Source organism: Phaseolus vulgaris, chromosome 9, assembly GCF_051622355.1.
Source record: "Phaseolus vulgaris cultivar YP4 chromosome 9, ASM5162235v1, whole genome shotgun sequence".
In the NCBI taxonomy this organism is placed as follows: domain Eukaryota; kingdom Viridiplantae; phylum Streptophyta; class Magnoliopsida; order Fabales; family Fabaceae; genus Phaseolus; species Phaseolus vulgaris.
The window spans coordinates 692,501-705,000 of NC_143506.1; positions in this window are offsets into that span (position 1 = coordinate 692,501).

Sequence of the window (12,500 nt, forward strand, 5' to 3'; positions counted from 1 at the left end):
GAATGAAGGGACCGCACCAGAATTTTCCATGGTGCAAGAGCTGGCTGCATTGAGGAACACCCCCCCCCTATAATAGCTAAATATGCAAAAGCCACTTTTGTACAAGTAGATACACTTTTTTTGAGTAGACATAAGTTCTGTTTTGGGACCTAGAGAACGAATTTTCACGAGATTTTTTGCAGGGATCCTCATAAAAATGGTACAACATTGCCTGCAAAAAATTAGAATTTTTCGACATGGGGAAGTATTTTTTTTATTTTTCCAAAGACCCGAAATGTGGAAAATCGGGAAAAATGGAAAAACGTATCTAGACACCGTATTTTTGCGTGATTTTTTCCAGTCCATCCCATAATAATATCAAGAAGGTGCCCACCAAGTTTCGTTAGGATTGGCCAAGGTTTCGAATTTTCATGAATTTTTTTCAAAACCCTCTATTTTCCAACATTTCAAAAATTCAAAACCACATCAAGATGGCTTGGTTTTGATACCAAACTTTCTAGACCTCATTCTGCATGCATTTGTGACACTTTCAAACCAACAAAACTCAAAAACCACCACTTTGAAAATTTCATGATTCTTGGCACACCACCAAGTCACAAAATCAAGCCAAAACACCAAAATCTTGGAACTTGGCTATGCACCAACCATGCCAAGATCAATTCCTTTTGATCCCAAACTTCTCCCACATCACTTTGAAGGCATTTGTGAGGATTGAGTCCAGCCACTTTTCCAAAACCATGATTTTCGTTTTTCACCAAAATCACCACCAAGTCACAAAATCAAGCCAAAAATCCAAAATCATGGAACTTGGCTATGCACCAACCATGCCAAGATCAATTCCTTTTGATCCCAAACTTCTCCCACATCACTTTGAAGGCATTTGTGAGAATTGAGTCCAGCCACTTTTCCAAAACCATGATTTTCGTTTTTCACCAAAATCACCACCAAGTCACAAAATCAAGCCAAAAATCCAAAATCATGGAACTTGGCTATGCACCAACCATGCCAAGATCAACTCCTTTTGATCCCAAACTTCTCCCACATCACTTTGAAGGCATTTGTGAGGATTGAGTCCAGCCACTTTTCCAAAACCATGATTTTCGTTTTTCACCAAAATCACCACCAAGTCACAAAATCAAGCCAAAAATCCAAAATCATGGAACTTGGCTATGCACCAACCATGCCAAGATCAATTCCTTTTGATCCCAAACTTCTCCCACATCAATTTGAAGGCATTTGTGAGGATTGAGTCCAGCCACTTTTCCAAAACCATGATTTTCGTTTTTCACCAAAATCACCACCAAGTCACAAAATCAAGCCAAAAATCCAAAATCATGGAACTTGGCTATGCACCAACCATGCCAAGATCAATTCCTTTTGATCCCAAACTTCTCCCACATCACTTTGAAGGCATTTGTGAGAATTGAGTCCAGCCACTTTTCCAAAACCATGATTTTCGTTTTTCACCAAAATCACCACCAAGTCACAAAATCAAGCCAAAAATCCAAAATCATGGAACTTGGCTATGCACCAACCATGCCAAGATCAATTCCTTTTGATCCCAAACTTCTCCCACATCACTTTGAAGGCATTTGTGAGGATTGAGTCCAGCCACTTTTCCAAAACAATGATTTTCGTTTTTCACCAAAATCACCACCAAGCCACAAAATCAAGCCAAAACACCAAAATCATGAACTTGGCTATGCACCAACCATGTCAAGATCAATTCCTTTTGATCCCAAACTTCTCCCACATCACTTTGAAGGCATTTGTGAGGATTGAGTCCAGCCACTTTTCCAAAACCAACATTTTCGTTTTTCACCAAAATCACCACCAAGTCACAAAATCATGAACTTGGCTATGCACCAACCATGCCAAGATCAATTCCTTTTGATCCCAAACTTCTCCCACATCACTTTGAAGGCATTTGTGAGAATTGAGTCCAGCCACTTTTCCAAAACCATGATTTTCGTTTTTCACCAAAATCACCACCAAGTCACAAAATCAAGCCAAAAATCCAAAATCATGGAACTTGGCTATGCACCAACCATGCCAAGATCAATTCCTTTTGATCCCAAACTTCTCCCACATCACTTTGAAGGCATTTGTGAGGATTGAGTCCAGCCACTTTTCCAAAACAATGATTTTCGTTTTTCACCAAAATCACCACCAAGCCACAAAATCAAGCCAAAACACCAAAATCATGAACTTGGCTATGCACCAACCATGTCAAGATCAATTCCTTTTGATCCCAAACTTCTCCCACATCACTTTGAAGGCATTTGTGAGGATTGAGTCCAGCCACTTTTCCAAAACCAACATTTTCGTTTTTCACCAAAATCACCACCAAGTCACAAAATCATGAACTTGGCTATGCACCAACCATGCCAAGATCAATTCCTTTTGATCCCAAACTTCTCCCACATCACTTTGAAGGCATTTGTGAGAATTGAGTCCAGCCACTTTTCCAAAACCATGATTTTCGTTTTTCACCAAAATCACCACCAAGTCACAAAATCAAGCCAAAAATCCAAAATCATGGAACTTGGCTATGCACCAACCATGTCAAAATCAATTCCTTTTGATCCCAAACTTCTCCCACATCACTTTGAAGGCATTTGTGAGGATTGAGTCCAGCCACTTTTCCAAAACCATGATTTTCGTTTTTCACCAAAATCACCACCAAGTCACAAAATCAAGCCAAAAATCCAAAATCATGGAACTTGGCTATGCACCAACCATGCCAAGATCAATTCCTTTTGATCCCAAACTTCTCCCACATCACTTTGAAGGCATTTGTGAGGATTGAGTCCAGCCACTTTTCCAAAACAATGATTTTCGTTTTTCACCAAAATCACCACCAAGCCACAAAATCAAGCCAAAACACCAAAATCATGAACTTGGCTATGCACCAACCATGTCAAGATCAATTCCTTTTGATCCCAAACTTCTCCCACATCACTTTGAAGGCATTTGTGAGGATTGAGTCCAGCCACTTTTCCAAAACCAACATTTTCGTTTTTCACCAAAATCACCACCAAGTCACAAAATCATGAACTTGGCTATGCACCAACCATGCCAAGATCAATTCCTTTTGATCCCAAACTTCTCCCACATCACTTTGAAGGCATTTGTGAGAATTGAGTCCAGCCACTTTTCCAAAACCATGATTTTCGTTTTTCACCAAAATCACCACCAAGTCACAAAATCAAGCCAAAAATCCAAAATCATGGAACTTGGCTATGCACCAACCATGTCAAAATCAATTCCTTTTGATCCCAAACTTCTCCCACATCACTTTGAAGGCATTTGTGAGGATTGAGTCCAGCCACTTTTCCAAAACCATGATTTTCGTTTTTCACCAAAATCACCACCAAGTCACAAAATCAAGCCAAAAATCCAAAATCATGGAACTTGGCTATGCACCAACCATGCCAAGATCAATTCCTTTTGATCCCAAACTTCTCCCACATCACTTTGAAGGCATTTGTGAGGATTGAGTCCAGCCACTTTTCCAAAACAATGATTTTCGTTTTTCACCAAAATCACCACCAAGCCACAAAATCAAGCCAAAACACCAAAATCATGAACTTGGCTATGCACCAACCATGTCAAGATCAATTCCTTTTGATCCCAAACTTCTCCCACATCACTTTGAAGGCATTTGTGAGGATTGAGTCCAGCCACTTTTCCAAAACCAACATTTTCGTTTTTCACCAAAATCACCACCAAGTCACAAAATCATGAACTTGGCTATGCACCAACCATGCCAAGATCAATTCCTTTTGATCCCAAACTTCTCCCACATCACTTTGAAGGCATTTGTGAGAATTGAGTCCAGCCACTTTTCCAAAACCATGATTTTCGTTTTTCACCAAAATCACCACCAAGTCACAAAATCAAGCCAAAAATCCAAAATCATGGAACTTGGCTATGCACCAACCATGTCAAAATCAATTCCTTTTGATCCCAAACTTCTCCCACATCACTTTGAAGGCATTTGTGAGGATTGAGTCCAGCCACTTTTCCAAAACCATGATTTTCGTTTTTCACCAAAATCACCACCAAGTCACAAAATCAAGCCAAAAATCCAAAATCATGGAACTTGGCTATGCACCAACCATGCCAAGATCAATTCCTTTTGATCCCAAACTTCTCCCACATCACTTTGAAGGCATTTGTGAGGATTGAGTCCAGCCACTTTTCCAAAACAATGATTTTCGTTTTTCACCAAAATCACCACCAAGCCACAAAATCAAGCCAAAACACCAAAATCATGAACTTGGCTATGCACCAACCATGTCAAGATCAATTCCTTTTGATCCCAAACTTCTCCCACATCACTTTGAAGGCATTTGTGAGGATTGAGTCCAGCCACTTTTCCAAAACCAACATTTTCGTTTTTCACCAAAATCACCACCAAGTCACAAAATCATGAACTTGGCTATGCACCAACCATGCCAAGATCAATTCCTTTTGATCCCAAACTTCTCCCACATCACTTTGAAGGCATTTGTGAGAATTGAGTCCAGCCACTTTTCCAAAACCATGATTTTCGTTTTTCACCAAAATCACCACCAAGTCACAAAATCAAGCCAAAAATCCAAAATCATGGAACTTGGCTATGCACCAACCATGTCAAAATCAATTCCTTTTGATCCCAAACTTCTCCCACATCACTTTGAAGGCATTTGTGAGGATTGAGTCCAGCCACTTTTCCAAAACCATGATTTTCGTTTTTCACCAAAATCACCACCAAGTCACAAAATCAAGCCAAAAATCCAAAATCATGGAACTTGGCTATGCACCAACCATGCCAAGATCAATTCCTTTTGATCCCAAACTTCTCCCACATCACTTTGAAGGCATTTGTGAGGATTGAGTCCAGCCACTTTTCCAAAACAATGATTTTCGTTTTTCACCAAAATCACCACCAAGCCACAAAATCAAGCCAAAACACCAAAATCATGAACTTGGCTATGCACCAACCATGTCAAGATCAATTCCTTTTGATCCCAAACTTCTCCCACATCACTTTGAAGGCATTTGTGAGGATTGAGTCCAGCCACTTTTCCAAAACCAACATTTTCGTTTTTCACCAAAATCACCACCAAGTCACAAAATCATGAACTTGGCTATGCACCAACCATGCCAAGATCAATTCCTTTTGATCCCAAACTTCTCCCACATCACTTTGAAGGCATTTGTGAGAATTGAGTCCAGCCACTTTTCCAAAACCATGATTTTCGTTTTTCACCAAAATCACCACCAAGTCACAAAATCAAGCCAAAAATCCAAAATCATGGAACTTGGCTATGCACCAACCATGTCAAAATCAATTCCTTTTGATCCCAAACTTCTCCCACATCACTTTGAAGGCATTTGTGAGGATTGAGTCCAGCCACTTTTCCAAAACCATGATTTTCGTTTTTCACCAAAATCACCACCAAGTCACAAAATCAAGCCAAAAATCCAAAATCATGGAACTTGGCTATGCACCAACCATGCCAAGATCAATTCCTTTTGATCCCAAACTTCTCCCACATCACTTTGAAGGCATTTGTGAGGATTGAGTCCAGCCACTTTTCCAAAACAATGATTTTCGTTTTTCACCAAAATCACCACCAAGCCACAAAATCAAGCCAAAACACCAAAATCATGAACTTGGCTATGCACCAACCATGTCAAGATCAATTCCTTTTGATCCCAAACTTCTCCCACATCACTTTGAAGGCATTTGTGAGGATTGAGTCCAGCCACTTTTCCAAAACCAACATTTTCGTTTTTCACCAAAATCACCACCAAGTCACAAAATCATGAACTTGGCTATGCACCAACCATGCCAAGATCAATTCCTTTTGATCCCAAACTTCTCCCACATCACTTTGAAGGCATTTGTGAGAATTGAGTCCAGCCACTTTTCCAAAACCATGATTTTCGTTTTTCACCAAAATCACCACCAAGTCACAAAATCAAGCCAAAAATCCAAAATCATGGAACTTGGCTATGCACCAACCATGTCAAAATCAATTCCTTTTGATCCCAAACTTCTCCCACATCACTTTGAAGGCATTTGTGAGGATTGAGTCCAGCCACTTTTCCAAAACCATGATTTTCGTTTTTCACCAAAATCACCACCAAGTCACAAAATCAAGCCAAAAATCCAAAATCATGGAACTTGGCTATGCACCAACCATGCCAAGATCAATTCCTTTTGATCCCAAACTTCTCCCACATCACTTTGAAGGCATTTGTGAGGATTGAGTCCAGCCACTTTTCCAAAACAATGATTTTCGTTTTTCACCAAAATCACCACCAAGCCACAAAATCAAGCCAAAACACCAAAATCATGAACTTGGCTATGCACCAACCATGTCAAGATCAATTCCTTTTGATCCCAAACTTCTCCCACATCACTTTGAAGGCATTTGTGAGGATTGAGTCCAGCCACTTTTCCAAAACCAACATTTTCGTTTTTCACCAAAATCACCACCAAGTCACAAAATCATGAACTTGGCTATGCACCAACCATGCCAAGATCAATTCCTTTTGATCCCAAACTTCTCCCACATCACTTTGAAGGCATTTGTGAGAATTGAGTCCAGCCACTTTTCCAAAACCATGATTTTCGTTTTTCACCAAAATCACCACCAAGTCACAAAATCAAGCCAAAAATCCAAAATCATGGAACTTGGCTATGCACCAACCATGTCAAAATCAATTCCTTTTGATCCCAAACTTCTCCCACATCACTTTGAAGGCATTTGTGAGGATTGAGTCCAGCCACTTTTCCAAAACCATGATTTTCGTTTTTCACCAAAATCACCACCAAGTCACAAAATCAAGCCAAAAATCCAAAATCATGGAACTTGGCTATGCACCAACCATGCCAAGATCAATTCCTTTTGATCCCAAACTTCTCCCACATCACTTTGAAGGCATTTGTGAGGATTGAGTCCAGCCACTTTTCCAAAACAATGATTTTCGTTTTTCACCAAAATCACCACCAAGCCACAAAATCAAGCCAAAACACCAAAATCATGAACTTGGCTATGCACCAACCATGTCAAGATCAATTCCTTTTGATCCCAAACTTCTCCCACATCACTTTGAAGGCATTTGTGAGGATTGAGTCCAGCCAGTTTTCCAAAACCAACATTTTCGTTTTTCACCAAAATCACCACCAAGTCACAAAATCATGAACTTGGCTATGCACCAACCATGCCAAGATCAATTCCTTTTGATCCCAAACTTCTCCCACATCACTTTGAAGGCATTTGTGAGAATTGAGTCCAGCCACTTTTCCAAAACCATGATTTTCGTTTTTCACCAAAATCACCACCAAGTCACAAAATCAAGCCAAAAATCCAAAATCATGGAACTTGGCTATGCACCAACCATGTCAAAATCAATTCCTTTTGATCCCAAACTTCTCCCACATCACTTTGAAGGCATTTGTGAGGATTGAGTCCAGCCACTTTTCCAAAACCATGATTTTCGTTTTTCACCAAAATCACCACCAAGTCACAAAATCAAGCCAAAAATCCAAAATCATGGAACTTGGCTATGCACCAACCATGCCAAGATCAATTCCTTTTGATCCCAAACTTCTCCCACATCACTTTGAAGGCATTTGTGAGGATTGAGTCCAGCCACTTTTCCAAAACAATGATTTTCGTTTTTCACCAAAATCACCACCAAGCCACAAAATCAAGCCAAAACACCAAAATCATGAACTTGGCTATGCACCAACCATGTCAAGATCAATTCCTTTTGATCCCAAACTTCTCCCACATCACTTTGAAGGCATTTGTGAGGATTGAGTCCAGCCACTTTTCCAAAACCAACATTTTCGTTTTTCACCAAAATCACCACCAAGTCACAAAATCATGAACTTGGCTATGCACCAACCATGCCAAGATCAATTCCTTTTGATCCCAAACTTCTCCCACATCACTTTGAAGGCATTTGTGAGAATTGAGTCCAGCCACTTTTCCAAAACCATGATTTTCGTTTTTCACCAAAATCACCACCAAGTCACAAAATCAAGCCAAAAATCCAAAATCATGGAACTTGGCTATGCACCAACCATGTCAAAATCAATTCCTTTTGATCCCAAACTTCTCCCACATCACTTTGAAGGCATTTGTGAGGATTGAGTCCAGCCACTTTTCCAAAACCATGATTTTCGTTTTTCACCAAAATCACCACCAAGTCACAAAATCAAGCCAAAAATCCAAAATCATGGAACTTGGCTATGCACCAACCATGCCAAGATCAATTCCTTTTGATCCCAAACTTCTCCCACATCACTTTGAAGGCATTTGTGAGGATTGAGTCCAGCCACTTTTCCAAAACAATGATTTTCGTTTTTCACCAAAATCACCACCAAGCCACAAAATCAAGCCAAAACACCAAAATCATGAACTTGGCTATGCACCAACCATGTCAAGATCAATTCCTTTTGATCCCAAACTTCTCCCACATCACTTTGAAGGCATTTGTGAGGATTGAGTCCAGCCACTTTTCCAAAACCAACATTTTCGTTTTTCACCAAAATCACCACCAAGTCACAAAATCATGAACTTGGCTATGCACCAACCATGCCAAGATCAATTCCTTTTGATCCCAAACTTCTCCCACATCACTTTGAAGGCATTTGTGAGAATTGAGTCCAGCCACTTTTCCAAAACCATGATTTTCGTTTTTCACCAAAATCACCACCAAGTCACAAAATCAAGCCAAAAATCCAAAATCATGGAACTTGGCTATGCACCAACCATGTCAAAATCAATTCCTTTTGATCCCAAACTTCTCCCACATCACTTTGAAGGCATTTGTGAGGATTGAGTCCAGCCACTTTTCCAAAACCATGATTTTCGTTTTTCACCAAAATCACCACCAAGTCACAAAATCAAGCCAAAAATCCAAAATCATGGAACTTGGCTATGCACCAACCATGCCAAGATCAATTCCTTTTGATCCCAAACTTCTCCCACATCACTTTGAAGGCATTTGTGAGGATTGAGTCCAGCCACTTTTCCAAAACAATGATTTTCGTTTTTCACCAAAATCACCACCAAGCCACAAAATCAAGCCAAAACACCAAAATCATGAACTTGGCTATGCACCAACCATGTCAAGATCAATTCCTTTTGATCCCAAACTTCTCCCACATCACTTTGAAGGCATTTGTGAGGATTGAGTCCAGCCACTTTTCCAAAACCAACATTTTCGTTTTTCACCAAAATCACCACCAAGTCACAAAATCATGAACTTGGCTATGCACCAACCATGCCAAGATCAATTCCTTTTGATCCCAAACTTCTCCCACATCACTTTGAAGGCATTTGTGAGAATTGAGTCCAGCCACTTTTCCAAAACCATGATTTTCGTTTTTCACCAAAATCACCACCAAGTCACAAAATCAAGCCAAAAATCCAAAATCATGGAACTTGGCTATGCACCAACCATGTCAAAATCAATTCCTTTTGATCCCAAACTTCTCCCACATCACTTTGAAGGCATTTGTGAGGATTGAGTCCAGCCACTTTTCCAAAACCATGATTTTCGTTTTTCACCAAAATCACCACCAAGTCACAAAATCAAGCCAAAAATCCAAAATCATGGAACTTGGCTATGCACCAACCATGCCAAGATCAATTCCTTTTGATCCCAAACTTCTCCCACATCACTTTGAAGGCATTTGTGAGGATTGAGTCCAGCCACTTTTCCAAAACAATGATTTTCGTTTTTCACCAAAATCACCACCAAGCCACAAAATCAAGCCAAAACACCAAAATCATGAACTTGGCTATGCACCAACCATGTCAAGATCAATTCCTTTTGATCCCAAACTTCTCCCACATCACTTTGAAGGCATTTGTGAGGATTGAGTCCAGCCACTTTTCCAAAACCAACATTTTCGTTTTTCACCAAAATCACCACCAAGTCACAAAATCATGAACTTGGCTATGCACCAACCATGCCAAGATCAATTCCTTTTGATCCCAAACTTCTCCCACATCACTTTGAAGGCATTTGTGAGAATTGAGTCCAGCCACTTTTCCAAAACCATGATTTTCGTTTTTCACCAAAATCACCACCAAGTCACAAAATCAAGCCAAAAATCCAAAATCATGGAACTTGGCTATGCACCAACCATGTCAAAATCAATTCCTTTTGATCCCAAACTTCTCCCACATCACTTTGAAGGCATTTGTGAGGATTGAGTCCAGCCACTTTTCCAAAACCATGATTTTCGTTTTTCACCAAAATCACCACCAAGTCACAAAATCAAGCCAAAAATCCAAAATCATGGAACTTGGCTATGCACCAACCATGCCAAGATCAATTCCTTTTGATCCCAAACTTCTCCCACATCACTTTGAAGGCATTTGTGAGGATTGAGTCCAGCCACTTTTCCAAAACAATGATTTTCGTTTTTCACCAAAATCACCACCAAGCCACAAAATCAAGCCAAAACACCAAAATCATGAACTTGGCTATGCACCAACCATGTCAAGATCAATTCCTTTTGATCCCAAACTTCTCCCACATCACTTTGAAGGCATTTGTGAGGATTGAGTCCAGCCAGTTTTCCAAAACCAACATTTTCGTTTTTCACCAAAATCACCACCAAGTCACAAAATCATGAACTTGGCTATGCACCAACCATGCCAAGATCAATTCCTTTTGATCCCAAACTTCTCCCACATCACTTTGAAGGCATTTGTGAGAATTGAGTCCAGCCACTTTTCCAAAACCATGATTTTCGTTTTTCACCAAAATCACCACCAAGTCACAAAATCAAGCCAAAAATCCAAAATCATGGAACTTGGCTATGCACCAACCATGTCAAAATCAATTCCTTTTGATCCCAAACTTCTCCCACATCACTTTGAAGGCATTTGTGAGGATTGAGTCCAGCCACTTTTCCAAAACCATGATTTTCGTTTTTCACCAAAATCACCACCAAGTCACAAAATCAAGCCAAAAATCCAAAATCATGGAACTTGGCTATGCACCAACCATGCCAAGATCAATTCCTTTTGATCCCAAACTTCTCCCACATCACTTTGAAGGCATTTGTGAGGATTGAGTCCAGCCACTTTTCCAAAACAATGATTTTCGTTTTTCACCAAAATCACCACCAAGCCACAAAATCAAGCCAAAACACCAAAATCATGAACTTGGCTATGCACCAACCATGTCAAGATCAATTCCTTTTGATCCCAAACTTCTCCCACATCACTTTGAAGGCATTTGTGAGGATTGAGTCCAGCCACTTTTCCAAAACCAACATTTTCGTTTTTCACCAAAATCACCACCAAGTCACAAAATCATGAACTTGGCTATGCACCAACCATGCCAAGATCAATTCCTTTTGATCCCAAACTTCTCCCACATCACTTTGAAGGCATTTGTGAGAATTGAGTCCAGCCACTTTTCCAAAACCATGATTTTCGTTTTTCACCAAAATCACCACCAAGTCACAAAATCAAGCCAAAAATCCAAAATCATGGAACTTGGCTATGCACCAACCATGTCAAAATCAATTCCTTTTGATCCCAAACTTCTCCCACATCACTTTGAAGGCATTTGTGAGGATTGAGTCCAGCCACTTTTCCAAAACCATGATTTTCGTTTTTCACCAAAATCACCACCAAGTCACAAAATCAAGCCAAAAATCCAAAATCATGGAACTTGGCTATGCACCAACCATGCCAAGATCAATTCCTTTTGATCCCAAACTTCTCCCACATCACTTTGAAGGCATTTGTGAGGATTGAGTCCAGCCACTTTTCCAAAACAATGATTTTCGTTTTTCACCAAAATCACCACCAAGCCACAAAATCAAGCCAAAACACCAAAATCATGAACTTGGCTATGCACCAACCATGTCAAGATCAATTCCTTTTGATCCCAAACTTCTCCCACATCACTTTGAAGGCATTTGTGAGGATTGAGTCCAGCCACTTTTCCAAAACCAACATTTTCGTTTTTCACCAAAATCACCACCAAGTCACAAAATCATGAACTTGGCTATGCACCAACCATGCCAAGATCAATTCCTTTTGATCCCAAACTTCTCCCACATCACTTTGAAGGCATTTGTGAGAATTGAGTCCAGCCACTTTTCCAAAACCATGATTTTCGTTTTTCACCAAAATCACCACCAAGTCACAAAATCAAGCCAAAAATCCAAAATCATGGAACTTGGCTATGCACCAACCATGTCAAAATCAATTCCTTTTGATCCCAAACTTCTCCCACATCACTTTGAAGGCATTTGTGAGGATTGAGTCCAGCCACTTTTCCAAAACCATGATTTTCGTTTTTCACCAAAATCACCATCAAGTCACAAAATCAAGCCAAAAATCCAAAATCATGGAACTTGGCTATGCACCAACCATGTCAAAATCAATTCCTTTTGATCCCAAACTTCTCCCACATCACTTTGAATGCATTTGTGAGGATTGAGTCCAGCCACTTTTCCA